At 45.4% G+C, this 21,150-nt stretch overlaps 1 protein-coding gene and 1 long non-coding RNA gene across 2 annotated transcripts in view; one reads left to right on the top strand and one right to left on the bottom strand.

Annotated features, from left to right (window-relative positions):
• KLHL2 (kelch like family member 2) overlaps positions 1-21,150 on the bottom strand; it is a 506,272-nt gene that overhangs the window by 113,500 nt on the left and 371,622 nt on the right. The window lies entirely within an intron of this gene.
• The window catches only part of LOC146862576 (uncharacterized), a 276,686-nt gene that overhangs the window by 189,425 nt on the left and 66,111 nt on the right, over positions 1-21,150 (top strand). The gene's annotated exons all lie outside the window — the stretch shown is intronic.

Genomic DNA, 21,150 nt, shown 5'->3' with positions numbered 1-21,150 from the left:
TTGTTGGTGTGGCAATGTTCTTTCACTATCCTCAAAAGAAGGTGTACTATGTAGTGTTGGCTCTTTTGCAATCCTGCTAAAACTCTCGGATCTTAGGTGTTTGGAGTGTGTAGCTGTTTGTTCAATATCATTGAAATGGTTTGAGAGAAAGTCTGTCCAGGCCTCTTCAGTAATGTGAGAGCTAATCCCATGGTGATTTGACCGGTGTAGTTTGTTTACGGATTGCCAAAATTTGGCGCTGTTTTTCTGTTTTGCGTCATGAAGAGCACTAGCCCAAAATTCATTATTCATGGTCGTTTTCCTGATCCATCTTCTTTTCTTAAAAAGGGCATTTGAATCACGCAGGAACTGCTGCAAGCTCTGATTTCCCGGTGTTCGCTGTAGTTGTCACAACAATTGATTTATTGTTAGTTTCAGTTTCTTAGAGACTGGGCTCTTTACTATCGTTAGTGGCGAAATGTTTACGTTCTTTTGTTTTAGGCCTATTTTGGAAGGAAATTTGTCGCCAAGAGTACAAATGAATTTTTCCCAACTTTCCAACGGTTGGCTTGGGTTTTCCTGTGCTTGCTTAAGCACTTCTTTAGCTGGAGCTGCTATTATTTCTATATTTGTTGAATTGCACCTTATACGTTTTAGATTTGTTGTTCCTACTGGGATGATAAATCAGCCTCCAAGAATAGTGTTGAGGTTGCTAGAAGTATCATTTCTTGTGGTATATGATCACTAAGTGTGTTTTTGCCTATTTGAAATGAGGCTATCCTGTCAAACATGGATAACGTAGTAAATGTAAAATCAAGATGAGAAGATGTTTTGACTGAATGGTATGTAGGTGCCGGGGGATTGTCCCCCTTGAAACGGCCATTTACTGCCCTTAAGTTCAGGTGTTCTAGTTCTGAGAGAAGGTAGTTTGAACTCTTCGCTAGTTTATTTTCCTTCAAGGGGCCTTGAATCGGGATTCTCCATATTCCAGTCAGGTCTTGCGTGAGCTCGTCTTCCTGGCCGTTCCGTAAAAGGTACATTTTAAAATCTCCTGCCAAAATAACATTGTCTACGTTCTCTTCTCCCATTACTCTTGTAACTTCTTTAATCAGTTCCTTAGATGATTGTAGTTTGTGTTTGGGATGTAGGTAGATGTTTATCAATTTAACCTTCTGTGCTGTCTGGTTAAGGATCAACTTAACCATTGAGGCCTGAATACAACTTGGAGGGGCGATGTAAGTTTTTATTGGGTACATTTCTCCAATTTTTGTTATGGAAGAGAGGAGGAGCAAACCCCCCGAACGGCGTCCAAAAATGGATCCCTTAGTAGCCGCAGTAAAGCTGGAAGTGTAGCCCTGTAAATCGAAGGATTTATCTTCCCAGGTCTCCTGGAGTAAAATGATGTCGAAAGTTTTAAGATAGTTCAAAAAGTCATGGTCACTTAGTTTAGAATTTAAGCCATTAATATTCCAGGAACAGATTTTAACTTCATTGGGGCCCAATCGAAGGTGTGATTGAGGGGGCGTCATATGTCAATTCAGTTGCGCTAAGAGGATTGTACGTTGTAACCCCTGCCTTCCGTTTGTTGACAAAGGATCCTTTGCACAGGATTGGCCGTCTATAGGGGAGCGGCCCCTTGCTCCCCTTAGGACTGAAGTCGACGGTCTGCATTGACTGTCTATGATTAAAAATGGAGCTGGATATTGTGGTTTAGGTACTAGTTTTAGGGTAATCCCCCAGCTTTGAAATCTTTTGCTTTCTTGGATAATTCTACTAGCTATCTCCGGTGTTTTCCATCTAGTTTTGGAGGATTCTGAGCTTGGCAGGCCGTTGTTTGGTAAAAACTCGACGAACAATAAATCAAAAGTGTGAATATTGGCTAACTTTGGGATGGCTTGCAGGAGCATGTTCCCTCTATTTAATATATCTGCACAGCCTCGCGACTTATATTGGGGGGCAAAGATGATCGTGTCGGGCTCCTCCTCTTGGACAGATTCCTGGATCGAGGGCTCGGGAAAAGAGCCAGTAACAGTTGTAAACTGATGTAGACTAAAGATATCCGGGATATTAGTTTTATTATAAATGCTTTCAGCAGTGGTTGGTGATTGACTTTGGTGTTCACAAAATTTTTCTTCCGAGTCTCTGATTCGCTCTGGATTTTTCGTTAGTGAGTGACGGGACGCTCTGTTCATGGACTCTGGTGTTATTAGTCTCTCGTCTATCGTTTGTAGATTGCAGACCTGGAAAGACTTGCTTGGAGCTTTTGTCGTATGTATAAGCTCCTGGTCATTGGGTTTTAGGGGAATTTCTAGATGGCTGCTGGGGTTGATTTTTTTCCTTACTTGAGCACTTGCCTCTATTTGCTTCATTTTTAATAAAGAGTGCGAGTACCCTAGCGGTGTTTTTTGCAATTATATAAAATCATCTTTTATACCTTCTTCCGATAGTAGAACTGGGGGGTGTTGTTTGTTTGTAACTTTGATATTCGTGACTACTGGTCGCTGCGGTAACCAATTAATCAGATGTTGGGCCGGAGCAGTCGTTTTCTTTTTTTTCCCCTTCCTTTTGTTCTTACGACGGATATTCGTTGGTGTAATTTTATTAGTTGATTCAGGTGATTCTATTATTACTTTTTCTGGAATGGCTGTGTTGGGAGTTTGCGAGACCCAGCTCTCTCCTGTTTCGTCAGTCCTGTTTAAAATGAACTTCTCAATATATTGGGGTTCAGTTTTTATCTCCCCCTTTGTAGGTAAGACCGGGTTTTCCGCTGTTTGAGTTACAGTTGTTGCTGCGATAGATAGTAAATCGCTCAGTAATGTTGGTAACATGGATAATTTGTCTACAATTGGGGCACAGGTGCATTCTTGCTGAATTAATTTATCGTTGAGGGCTCCTTCTTGCCCTCTCTTTATCAATCCATTTAGATCGGCCAGCTTCCTATCAATTGCAGAAGTAAAATCTGCTAAGGTTTGAAGCACTGTCAGTTGTAGATCCATTTTACGGGATTGATAATGTAATGCTGCAGTTGAATATTGCATAGTGCTTATTACTGTTTCCCAAAAAGTGCCTTCGGTCGATTTGTTTTTGTCACTGGATTCTGTCTTTACGCTGTTTGTTTTGGTTTTTGCATCGTTACTATATAAAGCCACTAGCTCCTCCCACTCTTCAGAAACTAGAAAGGACATGTCTCAATTGGAGTTATAGTGGATATTATGGGGGGGTCGCCTGACTATTCCCCAGTGGAATGTTTTCTTCAATTGTTATTGCTTCAATCTCTTGAGTGTTTGACCAGTGTTGAGGAGAGTCGCTGGTAATTTGTGCGCTAAGTGCCTTGGATTTTTGATCTACTTTGTTATCTAAACTTGCCGGGTAGGCACTTGAGTGAGCTTTAATAATTGGTCCTATTTGTTCCAATTTTCGAGGGTTAACCGGAGGGTAGAATTCCCTCTAGATCTAGGTCTCTTTTCTCTTCAGGTTTATCATTTAGTTCTTGGTCTTTAATAGACCTGCTGTTGAGTAGATTCCTGTTGGTTGTTCCATTTGATTCTAATTGTTGTTTTTGTGGGTCCAACGTATGGATTTGTACTACTGTTTGTTTTAGATTTAGTTTTGTGTCGGACAGAGGGAGCGAGTTGAAATTGCTTGGTTGCAGAGGAGTTTGCAGACCTTTAATGCAGCTAGTTTTTGAAAATATTACTGTACCTGGATCTTTCAAAACGCAAATTTAGTGTAAATCTTGGGCTGGAGGTAATGTGGAGTCTTCCGTTGGAAGCGGCCCTCTATTGTAATTAAATTTTTTATTGCTGAACTCAGCCCTAAAGTGACTTTAGGCGTTTCTTTAGATGGTGTCCTGACCTGATTTGAAGAGGCGTTATGGGGAATTCTGTGAGGGCTGGAGTGTGCTAAACTGTCAGTTGGGGGGGTTATTGAGGAGCTACAGCACTCTCCAAGCGGTGATAAGTCGCTATTGACCTCAAGTTTCCCACATGTGGCTTTTTGTTAGTCTGAATCAGAGCCAAAGGAGTCGTCGACCTTGTTTCCATTGTCGAACACTTTTTTCCTTTTTATTGATTTTTTTGCTTTTTGCTTTTACTTAGGGGTAGTTAGGGTCTTTCTTACTTTACCGGACCTCATATTTCCCCAGTTAATATGTTCGTTGTTTTATTGATATTGTTTACTAGTTTTATGCCCAAGTAGCCTTGGTATCTGTCCGACGTCCGTTTTCCTTCGTTATTTCCTTCGTTGTTATAATGTAGCTAGGTTTTGTTTGGTTTAAGTTAGTAGCTTGATAACTCACTTGGCACAAGCCGTCTGTGGGTGTCGAAGATGAGGATGACACTGAGGCGAGGACGAAACAGGGGGGGAAGCTGGGCCCAGCTTAAGTCACTTTAATCAGAACTCTGAACAGCTCATGTGGGCTCGTGACGGGAGGTCTCCCAGGGGTACACAGGGGTACACAGGGACGGGGCTCAGCCTTGGTTTTTGGTCAGATGCCTGATAATGATAGATGACTCACGGCGGGCCCCCGCAACCCCCCGCTTACAGAGCTGACGAGACTGCCGAGTACACCTGGCTCTGAGTCACGTACCCCCCGCTGCTCGCTTCTCTCACATGCTCCGCGTCCTGCTCGACGCCCACACCGTAGCCACTGCCAAGTGGTCTCCTGCAACCGCTGCTCCATCGTTCCTAAGTGCACTGTAGGTGTGATCTGGAGCCCTTGGAGCCTCTTGGGAGGATGTATGATTCCGTTCTGTTTCCGCTCTGTTCTGTTCCACTCTGTAGGAGATAGAAACGGAGGCGGGAGGGGGGAATACCAGTAGCGGGGCAGGGCTGAGTACGGGTGAGTCGCTAAAGCGGTGAGAAGCTACAGTTCACCAATGTGTGTATCACGCTTAGGCAGTGTTGTTTTGATAATGCAGATGTCAAAACATGCTAAACATGGTGATCCAATAAACGGATACTTTGACTGCCGAATGCAAGGAGGAAGTGCTGCCAGGGTTCTTTGCATCCGCCAGATGCGCTGGAATGCCCAAGTGAGCCTCTCTTAGCTGTAACTGAAACCAGATATGGCCCGGTAGACGGTGTTAAGCCATGGGCCCGTAAGAAGACTTATCTGTTTGACACCAGCAGGGACTTCATGAATCTGATCTAAGGTTAAGGATGGTGTTGGACTTCGGCTGCTTACGTCATCCGCCTTGGGCTCTTAGCAGGTCTAACCATTACCAGGCAACAAACTGGGGTCCACCCTGGACAGCCTGTCAAATGTGTATGCCTCGGCCAGGTGGATGCATAAAATAGGACAGAAAGAAAAACTTTACGTTCCAAATTGGGGACATAGCTGTCAATTTTTTCACTGCATATGTGGTCTTGAGGAGACCACCATAATGTATCCAGTCCTGTGCTGTAGAAATGGGTGTCTTTGTGAGTAGTCGCCTGTTCACTTAAATCTAACCAACTGGTTTCACTCGCCTTTTTATCTTCATTTTAAAAAGGATAGTCCAGGACGTGGCAATCTAGTACAACGTTTACATTTTCATGTTGTAAAATAATTATATTGCTAACTGTGAAATCCGGAGATCTGGGTTTAGATCCCTACTTTCCTACCTAATCAAAGTGTGGGATGTCCTGTTTTTCACTTCATCTCTTGGTTGCCCCTTAAGGCCAAATTGGATAGTATGTCGAAACAGTGTCACTACAGTATTTAGCAAAAACAAAACATGGCTCGCCAACTAAGTACCCAACTCGAACTATTCCCTCCCACCTTACTGTGCTTGCTAATGGCTTTTCGACCCAGAGTGTAAGGGCTCCTGCATGTTTTGAATGGACCCTGACACAGTAGAGCAATGCACTGGAAGCTTTCCAGTTCTTGTGAACATGGCAAGCCATTGTAAATCGCACTTTAACCGTAAAGGGTATCTTGATGCTGTGCCACAAATGTTTATTATTACCCGACATGGTAATGCTCATTTTATAGACATCAGGGGGCCGAGCGAACCTCCCAGGAGCAGAGCCTGCGACCAAAGGTCAAGTACAGATTCTTGCAGGGGTGCATTGGCTCATGGAGCCATCTGACCCGGAATTACAAGGTCGCCTTCTGTGATGTCTAATTGATTCCTGCTGGAGGAGCAGTGACAGTACAAGCATTAAAAATGCAATAGGTCTCGCCTTTTATTAAGTTAAAGCCATTTGCTTTGTAATGGTATTGTATGGCAAAGAGCAATTTTCAATGCTTGTTTTCTTGGCCGGTGCATGCCTTAACTCTTTCCACCCAATGCGTTGCCTTTTCTGCGAGACGATGCTGTCCCCCACTCCACCCTTTATCCTTTGTCTTGTTCTGTTTGTTCGCTTTTTCTATGTCCCTGTCTGTGTCCATTAGTCCACATCTCCCCCAGTAACCTTTTAACTGCTTCCCTCCGCATTGCCTCACCCCACCCCCTATGCCTGTGTAAAGTGATGGGTACATAGAAGGAAAACAGGGAGCAGCAGGGTTGGTTGAAGAGATGTTTAATGTATCATCAAGTGAAGAGACCTCATCCTTCAGCATACAAATGTAACTGATCAACAGTTCAAATAGTAACATTCTCAGGTAACGATATTCCAATAAGGAACACTGTGAGAGAAGCATGTCCATAGCAACTAGGGAGAACAGGGAAGAATGACATAAGCAAGGTAAGAACACTACACTGTGTCACTGAACTCCCTCTACCGCGCTCCCTCTCACTGTGTACACCCATCTCTCGGCACCCATCCTATTGTGTATGTTTCACCAATCTTTGTGTTTCTTTCTTTGTATTCACCGCGGCACTTCCCATTCTCTCCGGGTTGCCCCTCCATTAGTGCTCAATTCTCTTCAGTTTGTCTCTTTCTTTTGTTCGCATCTCTCGCTTTGTTTACTTTGCTCACCTTACTTCATATTTTCTCTAGGCCATCTCCTGGTTTCAATTGCTCCCCTTTAATCTCCCCGGAATCAATCGACACATTACGGGGCCAGTCCATTACATTTCCCTATCTGCGACCATCTTTAACAGTCCCTGTAGTGAAGACACAATCCTTGTTGTAGTTCAATGCTTTATTGAATTAGATACATAAACAGGTGAGCGCCAGGATACACCTCTACTTCCACCGCCGACCAACTGCTACTGCCCCGAATCCGAATGTCACTTACCCAGTGACATTCCATGCACGCTCACATTCTCACCTCAGACACATCCACACATACCAACACATCAACATCAAAGTAGGACACAACACATGCCCCCCCCTAAATAACAAACACGACAAACCATCCAAAAATTTAAGAAAAAAAAACAAACCAAAAAAAAAACAAAATAAAATAACAGCTTCCATCCAGGAACACAAAACAAAAACAACACTACTACACAATATACTCCTTGAGCCAACTAGGCAAAATCCTTTTCCTTTTTCCAATATCACCTTCACCAGAAACAGCACTTCCATGTGTAGGTACCGTGACGCTTCCCTGTGCTGGAGCCACCATGACTGGCGGACGCATCACAGACCCTTCCCCCTCCGTAACAACAGAAGAACTCCCTTCACCCTCATGAACTAATTTATCCTCCTGAGCCACCTCACAATCCCTCGCTTCCTCAGCAGCTAACTGCGATTGTAGATTACTGTTCTCAAAATAATCCTCCACCCAGTCAAAATCTAGTCCTTGATCTCTCATACGATCATCTCCATCCCGACCGCTAACCACGGCTATGTCTTTCAGATTCCACACTCTTCCATCACTCAATCTCACAGAATTCCTCAAAACCTCCATTACTTGCTTGGGTGCCTCAAATCTACTCTCTCCTTTAACGACTCTGAAAGGTTTCCTGACCCGTACCCAATCACCAACCTCAACATTGACCTCCTTAGCACCATGCACTCTGTCATAATAAACCTTTGCCTTTGAATGCACTTCTTCCAACCTTCCTCGTACATCACTAGGAGACCACTGTTGTACCTCACTTTGTACTAACCAATTTGGATTAAACTTACATCTAGGCGTTCTACCTCTCATCATAACAAAAGGAGATAACCCAGCTTGAACCTGAGACGTAACTCTGTATGACCACACAGCTTTCTGTACTTGTGTCCTCCAATCCAGATTTTTGTTCATTGAAGCCTGTATGACTCCTTTAATTACCCTATTGAAACGTTCTACCGTACCATTCCCACTTGGGTTGTACAACGCAGTAGTTTTGTGTTTAATCCCACACCTTCTAAAATACTCCTTTGCCATAATAGAAAGAAACTGCACCCCATTATCTGTAAGAATGCAACCCGGCAACCCTTCCATCACAAAGATGTTATCTAAAAATCTCAACACAGACTGGGTGTCCGCCCTTTCCACAATTTCCACCACCGGCCACTTGGTAAACAAATCAATAGCTACCAACCCATACTCTTTCAATTCACCCACCGGTCCAAAAATGTCTACCGCAATGGTATCCCACGGCAACTCAGGAATCAAACCCTCACTCATAGCGGGTCTTAGTGTTTTAAGAGACTTATCTGCTGAGCAGCAAACTGAACAACTCTTCACAAAATTTTCAACCTCCTTGTCAATTCCAGGCCACCAGAACATGCCCTTCACAATCAACTTTGTCCTGACAATCCCAAAATGCCCTTCATGGCATAATTGTAAAATCCTACCACGCAACGTTGTTGGGGGAATTATTCTATCTCCTCTCAACAACACATCCCTGTCAAGAACCAATTCCATCCGTACCTCCCAATAAGATTGCATACTCCCGGTGACACCCGCCTTCCTCGGCCACCCATTAGAAACATATTCCAACACTTTTCCCAACACCTCATCCTTTAACTGCTCCTCCAACCATTCACCTTTACTAATAGCGGATGCACCAGAATCGTGTATGAAAGCCACACTACAATTCCCCCACGGATCATCCACACATTCCTCCAATGGAGTGGGCAATCTTGACAGACAATCCGCCACCACATTTTCCTTTCCCGGAACATGAACCATCTTATAAATGAACTCTTTCATCCTCATCGAAATTCTGGCTAATCTAGCCGAAGCAACTGCCGTACCCTCACTAGATAAAATACGAACCAACGGTCTATGATCCGTACGAATCAGCACCGGCTTCCCCCACACAAAAGCACGAAAATGTTCAAGTGCCCATGCACACGCCAATGCCTCTCTCTCTATGATCGGGTACTTACTTTCCGCTGGTGACAATGCCCTAGATGCAAATAGAATAATTTCCTCCTTTCCATCTTTACCTCTCTGTGACAACACAGCACCAAGCCCCTTGTCACTAGCATCCGTGGTCAACAAACTCTCCAAATTCGGATCAAAACTGGCAAGGGCATTCACCGCTTGAAGATCCACTTTGACTTCCATAAACTCTCTCTCACACTCCTTGCTCCACTCAAATTTGACGTTCTTCTTTAAAAGAGAACGAATATTGTAAACTTTCGACGCAAAGTTCTTTATGAACTTTGCGCAATACTCCGCCATTCCCAGAAATGACCTTATCTCTTCCTTAGACACAGGAGCTGGTGACTTAATAATGTTCTCAACCAAGGTAGGTTTAGGTCTCACCCCTTCCTCACTTATAATGTGTCCCAAATATGAGACACTCCTTTGCGCAAATTTACATTTAGTCAACTCAACTGTTAACCCCACAGACTGCAACGTCTCCAAAACCTGAATCAGTTTGTTATCATGTTCCACTTTACTTTTTTCCGCAACCAAAATGTCATCCTGAAAAAAACGCACACCATCCACATCACCAAACAACCTGTGCATTAGTTTCTGAAAAACCGCTGCAGCGGATGCAAGCCCGAAAGGCATTCGTGTAAATTGGAAACACCCAAATGGGGTAATAAATGCTGTTAAACTTCTTGAATGTGGTTCCAGAACGACCTGATGGTAAGCCGCGGATAGATCGATGGTAGAGAACCACGTAGCCCCTCTCAATGACGCTACCATCTCATTGATTTTAGGCAAAGGAAACTTTTCTATCACAATATTGTTGTTTAAATGGCGCAAGTCTATACACAAACGGATTTTTCCGTTGGACTTGCGGGCAACTACAACCGGAGAAATCCACTCCGATGTCTCCACTTCTTCAATCACCCCCTTGCCCAGCAAGTTCTGTATTTCCTTTTTCACCTCATCCCTAATTAAAATCGGAATGGGCCTTACTTTGTGTACTTTTGGTATTGCATCCTTTTTCAACACAATCTTGTGTTCAAACCCTTTGAGTTCCCCTAAATCTTTCCCAAACACCTTAGGAAATCTTTTGCTCAAAACTTCACTCATTTTACTACACTCATCCATTATCAGCACTTTCTCCACACTATTAGGGTCTAAGATTATATGCAAATCCTTCTGATCGAACCACCCCAAAACTGACGGTCCCCTCTTAGCTACGTACAACTTCCCTCTTGTGGACCTTCCCTTAAAAAGGAATGTTAACCACCTGAAACCCAACATGTCAATCTTTTCTCCTGTATAGCTAATGGGATTTACATCTGATTTGTTTAATTGGTTTCCGACCTTCCCAACAAATTTTTCTTTCCATATTTCTTCATTAATGATTGTGTAGGGTGACCCCGAATCCGCATACACCATCACCTTAACCCCACCTAGAGATAACTCACAAATAGGTTTCCCGTCCATAGAGTTATCCTCTATATTCAACATGAAACTCCCTCTTACACTCTTTACACATTCGTCCTCACAATTATCATCCTCCTCATCACCATCCCAAATGTACTTTACATTACTGCGCCTACGACACATTTTGCTAAAATGCCCCAACAATCCACAAATACCACATTTTTTTTTTAAAGCAGGGCACATTTTGCTAAAAGCCAAATGCTCCCTGCTATCGCAACGGTAGCATCTTCTTTCCTCAGTCCTAAAGTCTCTCCCCAGGTTCCTCAATGGTTGATTTGTCCATCTCCCTTGTGGACGTTGAACGTTAGGTTTAGCTTTACTCTGTATTTTGAATACTCCTTCTGTCATCTTTTCCGGTTCTTTCTCTGCCGCCTTGACCACAGTTGCACACCTCCCTGACATTTCCGATTTCCTCATAATGGCCAAAACATCCTCCAGTGGTGCATCACCATTAACCCATAAGCGGTCCTGTAGAGGTGAATTGTTGTTGTGCATGACTAAATGATCTCTAATTAAATCATCATGTAAGTCACCAAATTTGCAGTCTATCGCCAATTTCTTCAGATCATCCAACCAGTCATCCACAGTTTCGCTTTTAGCTTGCTTCCTTTGAAAGAATCTATGCCTAATTACTCCAATGCAAACCTTTGGGGCAAAATATTTGTCCATATCCTTTATCGCATTCTCGAATGTATTTAAATTTGTGTCTATCACTTTGGACATCCTCGAATAGGTTTTCAACCCCATAGGCCCCAATGAATGTAACAGTATTCTTTTTTTCTGTTCAGGTTTCATCTTCCCAGCTTCGTCCACCGCCGAAATGTAATTTATAAAGTACTCCTTCCATTCTAACCATTTAATACCTGGTTCCGCTCCTGTCGCCCAAAAGGTGTGTAGATTACTAATAGAGTAATTTTGATGAGCTATCTCCACACTTGTGGGGTCTCCTTCATTATCCCCATCACCCATGTTTCAAGTTAAATGTGAAGTATATATATATTTTTTTTTTTTAAATCTTCTTTTGTTCCACTACTCTGTTCATGGTGTTCCCCCCGGCAGCCTCACCTGTTTAACGCTGCTTTCCGCTGCTCCAAACTCCCTGTGCCTCCCTTTCTACGGCACTTCTCTTCGGCGCTCGTAATCCTTATGTTGCCAAGCAACCGACACCAAAACAATTCCTCCAAAATGGCCACTACGTAGGGTCACGCAGCGTGACCTTGCGTGATTACCTTCCAATGCGCATGCTCCTGACGTGTCCGGACGCACCTCCTACGTCAGAAGCTCAACGCGCAGAATTCTGGAATCTCACCACGAATCGTATCACGCTCCCCAGCGCGGGCCTCTCAACTGTCCGAAATCCTTTCCTTTTCAGCACGTACGTACCACAAACTTCTTTTCACTGCTTTAACCTCGTCTTCGATGTCAAAAATCCGATGCAGGAGGGGTCCGATGATTCACGATATAAACCACCTTGCTGAAATCAATTTCCGTTGTTTTTTTTTTTTTTTTTTTATTTTTTTCCTTTAAAGTCCTTCGCTCGCCGCTTCTCTTCTCCTTATCCCATCCGATCGTCGCCAATTGTAGTGAAGACACAATCCTTGTTGTAGTTCAATGCTTTATTGAATTAGATACATAAACAGGTGAGCGCCAGGATACACCTCTACTTCCACCGCCGACCAACTGCTACTGCCCCGAATCCGAATGTCACTTACCCAGTGACATTCCATGCACGCTCACATTCTCACCTCAGACACATCCACACATACCAACACATCAACATCAAAGTAGGACACAACAGTCTCCCCTAATCTTTGTGCAAAACAGCACTGTTGTCCGGAGAAGAAAGCGGAACACTTCGATGAGGTAGGCCTCCAGGCCTGCAGCCCCAGCCAGACAAGCCCAGCCCACGGCAGCTGAGAAGGGGCCCATAGGAAGGTCTATTAGCTCAACAGTGGTTGCGCCGCGCGCCTACTGCACGCGCCAATTCGCCTTGTGTTGAAGGTAGCTTATTTACAAGCCCCTGCCCCACCAGGGCGTCACTTTAAAATGGGAATAAGTGATGTACCACCGGCGCAAGGGGCTTGTAAATAAGCCCCCGTGTATTTAAAACGAAAACTGAGAAAACTCCACTTTTTACGTTAATATAAAAGCACTGCGCTTTCCCAGCAGCACCATAAGCAGAACCCCGTGAATGGAACATTTATGATATGACAGGCCTTCCAATGTGATGTCACGGGCTCCAGGGTACGTGCAGAGGGGAGGCCTCCGCCATAGCAGAGAGAAAAGGAGAGGCCACTGATGGGAAAGAAAGTTGGGTAGGATGGGATCGTCTTTTAGTTTCATCGAAGGATCATTTTGTTATTAAATAGTTTGCTTTTAGGAAATTTAATTAAATCGTGTCTTGCCTGCCCCCTCATTAAACAGAAACGTATGGAATCACCCGTAAACCGATGACGTGTGATAGATAACATGTTGAAAGTCTCCATTGTGACGTGTCCTTGGTATAGAAGGCTGGTAACCAGGCAGCTGCAGCAGTGCACGCATGGACACCAGACAGGGAGGACCGCTGCTGGCGACTGGAGCTGAGGCCAGCAAGTGTATGAATTTTGGGGCAGCAGCCTCTCTCCCCCCCCCCCCTCAAACACGGGGCCAAAGTGCTAGCTACGCCACTGGTACGAAGTTGTAGGGGGCCTATCAGGCTCCAAAAAGGAAGGGAAAGAATGGGTTTAAGGGCACAAGGTGAGTAAATAAACCAAACGAAAAGTGAACTAAAAACCGGCAAGAAACCGAACTGAAAACTAACTTGAAACTCCAATTCCCTTCCTTTTCCTTCAGATCAACTTCCCTGCGCCCTCCCTATTCACTGCCCTCCTCTGCCCTTCTTTTCCTCTTATCTATACTGCCCTCCTCTGCCCTTCTTTTCCTCTTATCTATCCCTTTCTCTCTTGCTTTCTATTCCCTTACGTTTTGTCCTTGTCTTGCTTACATTCTTATCTCTCCTCTTTTCTTCTCTCTTTTCTTCCCAACCATTACTTTCTCCACTACTTCTTCTATCCTTTACACACCTTCCTCTCCTTACCTGTGCCTTTCGCCTTCCCTTCCCCCTCACCATCCTTCTTCCCTTCCCATCTCTTTCCATCTTCTATCCTCTCCCCTCCAACCACTCTACCCCAACCCTGCCTTCCTTTGGCACCCTTCTTTTCTTTCTCTCCCTTCTCTTCCCTCACCCTTCCCTTCCCTCACCGACCCCTCACCCTTCCTTTCTCCTTTCCCCTCTTCACCCTTCCCTTCCCCCTCGCCCTCTCTTCCCCTTCTCTTCCCATCTCTTTCCATCACCATTCCTTACCCTTCACCATCACCTCACCCTTTCTTTACCTTCCCCATTACCTTGCCTTCATAATCCCGTTCTCTTCACCACCCCCACACTCCACTTCCCCTCTCCCTTCCCTCTCCTCCTGCCCTTCCAACCCCTACCCTTCAATTATTTACTTCCCCCTTCCTCCCCTTTCCCTTTTCTTCCCTTCCGTTCCCCTCCCCACCCTCCCACTCCCTACCCTACTACCCTTCCTGTTCCTTCATACCCCACCGCTTCCCTTTCCCTCCGCTCCCCTAAGCACTCCTCCATTCCGTTCCCTTGTTTCCCTTCCTTTTCCTTACCTTCCCATTTCCTTCCCTTTCCCATTCCCTTTCCCTTAAATTTTCATTCCATTCCCTTTCCTTCACCTTTTCCTTTCGTTCCCCATCCTTCAGCCTCCCTCTTTCCCTTCCCCTTCCCCATCCTCTCCCCATTGCCCTTCACCACCCCCTCCCCTCCCTCCTCTTTCCCTTCACCCTCTTCCTTTCCCCTCCTCTTCTTCCCTCTCCTTTCCTTTCCATCCCATCCCTTACCTTACCTTCCCTTCCTTTATCCTTCTTTTCCGTTCGACCTTCCCTTCCCTCCTTCGCTATCCCTCACATGTGTCTTTCTTACCCATCCGTCACCCTTCCCCTTCCTCTTCCCCTTCCTATTCCTCTCCCATCCCCCTCACCCCATCTCCTACCCATTCCCCTTCACCATCCCCTTCCCTTCCCCTCTCCTTTCCCCCCTCCCCTTCTTCCCTTCCCATCTCTTTCCTACCCTTCCTTCACCCTTCCACCTTCCCTTATCCTCCATTCCTCTCCCTTTCTGTCCGTTCCCTTCCCTTTTCATCCCCTCTTCTCCCACCTACTCCCAACCCCACCCCACACCTGCCTTCACTTCCCATCTTCCATTCCCATCCCCTTCCCTTCCCTCTCCCCCTTAACTCTCCATCACACCCTTTTCCCCTTTGGTTTACCTCTTCCCTTCCCCTTCACTGTTTCCCATCCCTTGCTTTCCCCTCTCCTTCCGTCTTGTTCCTTCAATTCTCTTCCACTCACCCACCTCCTCCTCTTCGCTTTCCTTCCCTTCCTTCCCCATCTCTCTCTTCCATATCCTTCCCTTCTCTATCCCTTATCCTTCCCTTCTCCTTTCCCATGACCATTCCTTGACCTTTTCCTTCCCTTTCTCTCCCCTTACCTTTACCCCCTCCCTCTCCTCAACCCTTCCCTCCCCTTTACCCCTCCCTTCCCTTCACCTTTCTTTCCACTAAACCTTCCCTTCCCCTCCTTCCCGTCCCTTCTTCGTTCCCTTCCCTTCCATTCTCTTCCCTTCCCCTACTCTCACTTTGTCACCTCTTTTCCTTTCCTTATCTTCCCTTCCCTTCATCTTTCCTTTCTCCTTCCACTTTCATCTCCCCTTCTTCCCTTTCCTGTCCCCTCCACTCACATGTCCCACCCTACTCTTCCCTTTCCTTCATTCCTTCTTTTCTATGTCCTACGTCTTTCTTTCCATGCTCTTCCTTATCCACTTTTCCCTCTCTTCCTCAAGTTCATATCTCACCACTTCTGTCCCCTTCTCCCCCTTTCCATTTCCCTTTACCTCCATTACTTTTTTCCCTAACTCTTCTATCCTCACTCCTTCTGTCACCATTCCCTTTCCCTTTCCTTCCCCCACCCTTCCTTTCTCCTCCTCTTCACTTTTCCCTTTCCTTCCCCCTCCCTCCAATCCCCTCCCCTTTCCTTTTCCATCCATCTCTTCCCTTCCATTTACCCTCTCCCTCCACCTCCCCTTCTTCCCTTCCCTTCCCTTCCCTTCCCTACTCTTCCCTTTCCATCCCATCCCATACCTCCCCTTTCCTCCCCCCTCCTCTCCCTCCCTTTGTGTCAACACCTTCCTGTCCTTTCCCATCCCCTCCCCCTCACTCCACCCCTGCCTTCCCTTCCCTTTCCACTCCCTTCTCCTTCCTAATCCTCATTCCCTTTCCCTTCCCTTACCCTCCCCTCCTTCCCCTTTGACATTTCCCTTCCCTCTTAATGGTCTCCAAAAATAATTAAAACAAGCATTAGCATAGCCAATAGGTCTCGCCTTTGGGACCTTATAAGTGTTTAGCCATGCAACAGTTGATGTTGTTGCACCAAGGATATTGTGCTGGATAACTAAACACTTATAAGGTCCCAAAGGCGAGACCTATTGGCTATGCCAATGCTTGCTTGTTTACTAAGGGTCTTGGATCAATCCGGCTCTATTTCCTCAATCACCTACATGAGCCTGGCAGGCATAAGTAGAGAAGTTTGAGCCATAAACTGTCATGCAGATATATCCATTTCGAATGTATGACGTTACAACGCGGTCTTTACACCACGATACATTTACAACGCAGTCATTACAACGCTGGAGGGCGCTGGACTTAGGAATAGTATGATTTACTATTCCAACTTCAGCCTACTTAACAGTAGGGAAGGTGTTGGAATAGTAAATCATACTATTCCTTAGTGTATAGCGCCATCCAGCGCTTTGTAGTGGCCACGGTGTAAACGTATCGCGGTGTAAAGACCATGTTGTAATGGATGTCTCCCATCCATTTCTATCTGTATCTCCACGAATCCCAGCCTCTCCCCAATGTCTGCAATCATAAATATGCCTCACTGTAATGACACTTGCACCGTAATTGGATTTTGTGTGTGTATGGTGCCCCATCACCCAGTTTTCGAACATATGTCTACCAATAAAAGGAGGCTTTGGGGAATGCTCCATTATAGCCCCTTTTACCGACTGCATGTCCCAAGAGCAGTAATTTCCGTGGCCTCCTACACGCTGGTGTCCGTGGTCCTCCTCATCAGCTTCAGCAATTGGTCAGCACAATAGTATGCTTCCATACTGACAACCCCCATGCCTCTATCCTCCAAGAGTCTAGGCATACCTCATTTTTCTACTAGCCCAAATCATGCCAGTAAGAAAACCATTGGTCTCCCAAAAAAAAGTCCCTCACAAAATCACTGGGAAGGCCACAAGGAGATATAAGAGACGTGGTAGGATAATCATTTTGGGTATCACCACCTGCCTCATGAGTGAGAGAGGTATCATAGTCCAAAGGGGGTTGGTAACTCTAATACTGGAGATTGCCCTTACAAAATTCCAGCAGCCAGGACATCCTGAAAATGATGCACCTGTAAAACCAAGGATCGAAAGGAATCAGGCTTGCAGGTCAAGGGGAAGTTACAAACAGTGGGGCTGATGAGCCACCAGTTGGGAAGATCAGAAACAAACAGGACTTCGACCAGTTTACCCTAAGGCTAGGACACAATGTAAAAATATTAAGCATCTCCTTAATAGCTCATAGGTTCTACTATGGTCCCCTTCAAATACAATAGGGTGTTGTCAGCAAACCAAGAGATTATGTGCATACCTGGTGCCATTAAACTGCACAGGTTCCACGTTTGCCGCCGCAGAGCACACACCAGGGTTTTCGCCACCAGTGGAAACAGCAAGAGGCAGAGCAGACCTCCCTGCCGGGTACCCTATTTAATACGCACCAAACATGAGAAGATATGGCCTATACTGACCCTGGCCATGGGGTTTCCATACAGTAGCAATATCCACCTAATGATAGCTGTTCCCAGACCCATCCTACGGAGCACAGCAAACAAGAAAGGCCAATCCACAGTATCAAAGGGCACTTCTGAAAGAGTAAATGCGTGGGGTGCTCTATCTAATAACATAATGAGCCGTCTCAGATTTCCTTGAGAGTTCTGGCCTGGGATAAATCCATTTTGCTATTCCTTTTACTAGGATTTGTATTCTGAATTGAGCAATGAGAGTGGTCTATAGGATTTAACGACCGAACGGTCTCTTCCTTCTTCAGGGAGCACTACCATAAAGACTATTCATACAAACTCAGTAGCCTAGGGGCCGGCTGCTCCTTCTAAATACAATAAAATTCAGGAGGCTAAACTTCCACACTCTGTGTCCTCCCCCTAATTGTTCAATTGTTGTTATTTTCTCTTCCAGTAACAGAGGGACGTACAGGCTCACCCTGTATCTCCTACAGCATTGACAGCAGGATGCCCCCAAGGTACGGCTCTAGGCCTACTGGTTCACTGTCCTTTCAGATGGAGTATGACTTTCTTTAATAGGTCTCAAAAGCATTGTTTATTGATAATTACCAAGTGCATGTACTGCAGGGTTTCATAGGGGGATCTGATTACACATATTGGTTTGTGTTCTTCTTCAGAGGGGAGTAACCAGCCAGAAAGTGAACCGCCCTATTTCCCTCCACTTGCTGGCTAGCCACGTAATCCCTTTACCTCAATGTTCCGAGCCCATCCAAAAGTACCTGGTGTTACTCCCCCAGCTTGCTGTTGCTATATAGGCTATCGTCCAGTACCCCCGATCTATCCAATCCCCACATGCTGCTCTCGAAATCTGATACCTACCTAGACAGCACCAACTTCCCAACTTCACTCCATAAGTGTATTTGAGACATTACTATTTGCAGCCAAGGAGGTTATGGTCAGATAATGTTTTGCTCTAGTATTCTACATCTGTGGGGTCACCTCCGTCCGAAGTTTAATAAAGAACACATCCAGCTGGTGTCTCATGCATGCCAGAGTAGTACAAGTACTCTTGTGTACCTGGTGCAGTTTCCCACATTTCTCTGCAACTTAACAGTGTGGATACAGTTCCCTGGATAATTTGCAAATCACTAGTTCAGTTTAAAAAAGTTTGTGTTTTGCTTGGAACAAAAATAATCCTTTCTGAAGTATGTCCAATAACTGTTTCTATATTGCTCTTTTAGAGATGTCAAAGACTATGGGCTTGATTATGAGTTTGACGGTCTGTGGACCACCAAACTCATGGTGGCGCAACAGTGGTGCACCAGCGGTCCGACTGCCGTATTATAAGATTGGCGGGCGGACCGCCATGGGGCCGCCGCAACTGCCGAGGATCTGCGATCCCTTGGCGGTGGCGCAGCGGTCTGGGGCAGCAATACTGTGGCAGTGCCACTGCAGCACCACCAAGCATAGTACGACTTCTCAGACCTCCACACTTTTCATGGCAGTGAGCCCGCCATGAAAAGTGTGGCGGTCAGGAAAGTAAAGGGGCCCTACAGTTCCCCTGGTGACCCTGTGCATGGGGGTGCATGCAGAGGGTCACATGTTGTGCCACCCTGTGTGCATGACCCCTCTTTCTGTACGGCATTGACTGCACAGTCCTTGCCGCGCAGGAACAGGCTTTGGGGCTCTTTTGGCGCTGCAGGTCTGAGGCTTACATATGGGCGTGAACGCCAAATTACAGTCTACCTGACGACAAGGAAACTCATAATTGGGTGGGCGGCGGTCGACCTTGGGGGGTGTGGCGTGGCAGCCCGCTCCCACTCCGCCAAAGTCCTAATTAGGCCCTATGTTTTCTTGGTGTGTCTGCTCATTCGCTGTGCAGTTTTGACCCCAAATCAGTCAATGACAGCCCTTGGAGGAGAGGAGGCAACTGTAGTTACTCATTTTACCAGCCTGTAGGAGGATCTCTGCCCCTCTGTTAAAAGGAGACCCGCTCGCTGCCTACAGTTAAAGGTGGACCAGCGGCTTCAACCAGTCAGACAGGCTCGTGCCTGCACCGGCAAACACCACAATTGCTTTGATACAGCGCACTGTGCCCAGCACCCACCCTTAATGGTGGGCCGGGGGGAGGGATCACTCTATCTGTAATGTGGCTCCAGGTGGGTAGATGTTCTTTTCACTTGCAACACAACCGGACATGCCTACGTAAGAAATCACTATACTATGGCTCATCGTAAAATTTTCCTTACAGCAACATGGCGCCTGAGTGCCTCAGATGACGTTAAATGCTGTTAGGGTCTTGTTCAATAGCTAAATATTTCACTGTTAGAAATAAGCTGTCCATTTTCGTACACTCAGGATGTTGGTGACTCATATGGAAGGAGAACATGCCTGTCAACTAAATGAAGTGCATACATCTTTAAAGAATCAATAAATATGACTGAAGCAATCATCTGCTGTGCTTCTGTTTCTGCCATCATTGCTGTGTCTCGCGCATAAATATCAAACTAGCACTGGAGTCTGTTCTGCTGGAAGATGAGTCACTCTGCCCAGTGCCAGAGGTCTGAGGGCATCAGCAGCAGTGCTGGTCCTTGACAATGCTCGAGTCCTCCTGGGTCTGTCTCTCACGTCCACTCATGTCACAGCCGCGTCCCTGTGAATCACTCGCTGCTCACAGCTCCCGAGGTGGACTCTGCGAAGATCAAACTATTCCCTGGCACTTCTCAAAGTTAAACAATGAATGCAGGGAAACCTCATTCGAATCTTCTCTTCTTCGATCAGAATTAGACACAGATGCGATTCACATAAAACTTACATTTGCAAGACTTGCCTGGTGACAGCAAGCTTCATACTGTACACATAGACAGTGCCTGAAATGGAAAAAACAGAACTGCAGGTACTCTGTACCAGAGTAAACACAAGGAGATGATGGACGGAGGGCTGAAACTTTTCAAACACTCACCCCCAGTCACAGATCTGGCTTGAATCCATCATCATTCACTCAGAGTACCTGCTTGTTTCTGAGAAGTGCCGGTGCTCTCCAATTTAAAGTATTACATTTTCTTGAGAAGTGCTGATACTCTCGCTCTCAAAATAAAAAAAGTGCTGGTACTCAGTACCAGACAGCACCGCCTCATTTAAAGCACTGCAAATAGATAAATATTATTTTCATAAAGTTGATTCCACCACTGGGGAAACAAGAGCATGTTTTCTAGTGGGAAACTTGCTTTGTCTAAGGTTTTGACAAAACTCATAGTTAACATACAATGGAAAAATACAAGGTCTGAGGCATAGCCTTCTCTCTAAATATTTTATCAATAAGTGTAATGTGAAAGTCTGAACTGAAATGTGGGATTCTGAAATTAAAATACAACATTGTAACTAAAAGAATGATTTTTTCGCTCTGCAAATAAGGTGAGTATATGGATTATTTTGTTTCCTTTTACAACAATGTGTAAAAAGGCAAAGGCTTTACGGGCCTGGTGGGGCAACGTTTAGGCACAGAGAGTTTTATATGTGAATGAAGGCAGTTTGCTTCTGTAGTGTATTATGATTTTTTTTTAAACCGCCAAAAAGTATTTCCAAAAATAAATGCCTGCCGCTGGTAACTGTAT

Source organism: Triturus cristatus, chromosome 2_2 (assembly GCF_964204655.1).
Source record: "Triturus cristatus chromosome 2_2, aTriCri1.1, whole genome shotgun sequence".
Taxonomy (NCBI): domain Eukaryota; kingdom Metazoa; phylum Chordata; class Amphibia; order Caudata; family Salamandridae; genus Triturus; species Triturus cristatus.
The sequence above is the reverse complement of the archived record's forward strand: the minus strand, read 5'-3'. Positions and strand labels throughout refer to the sequence as shown.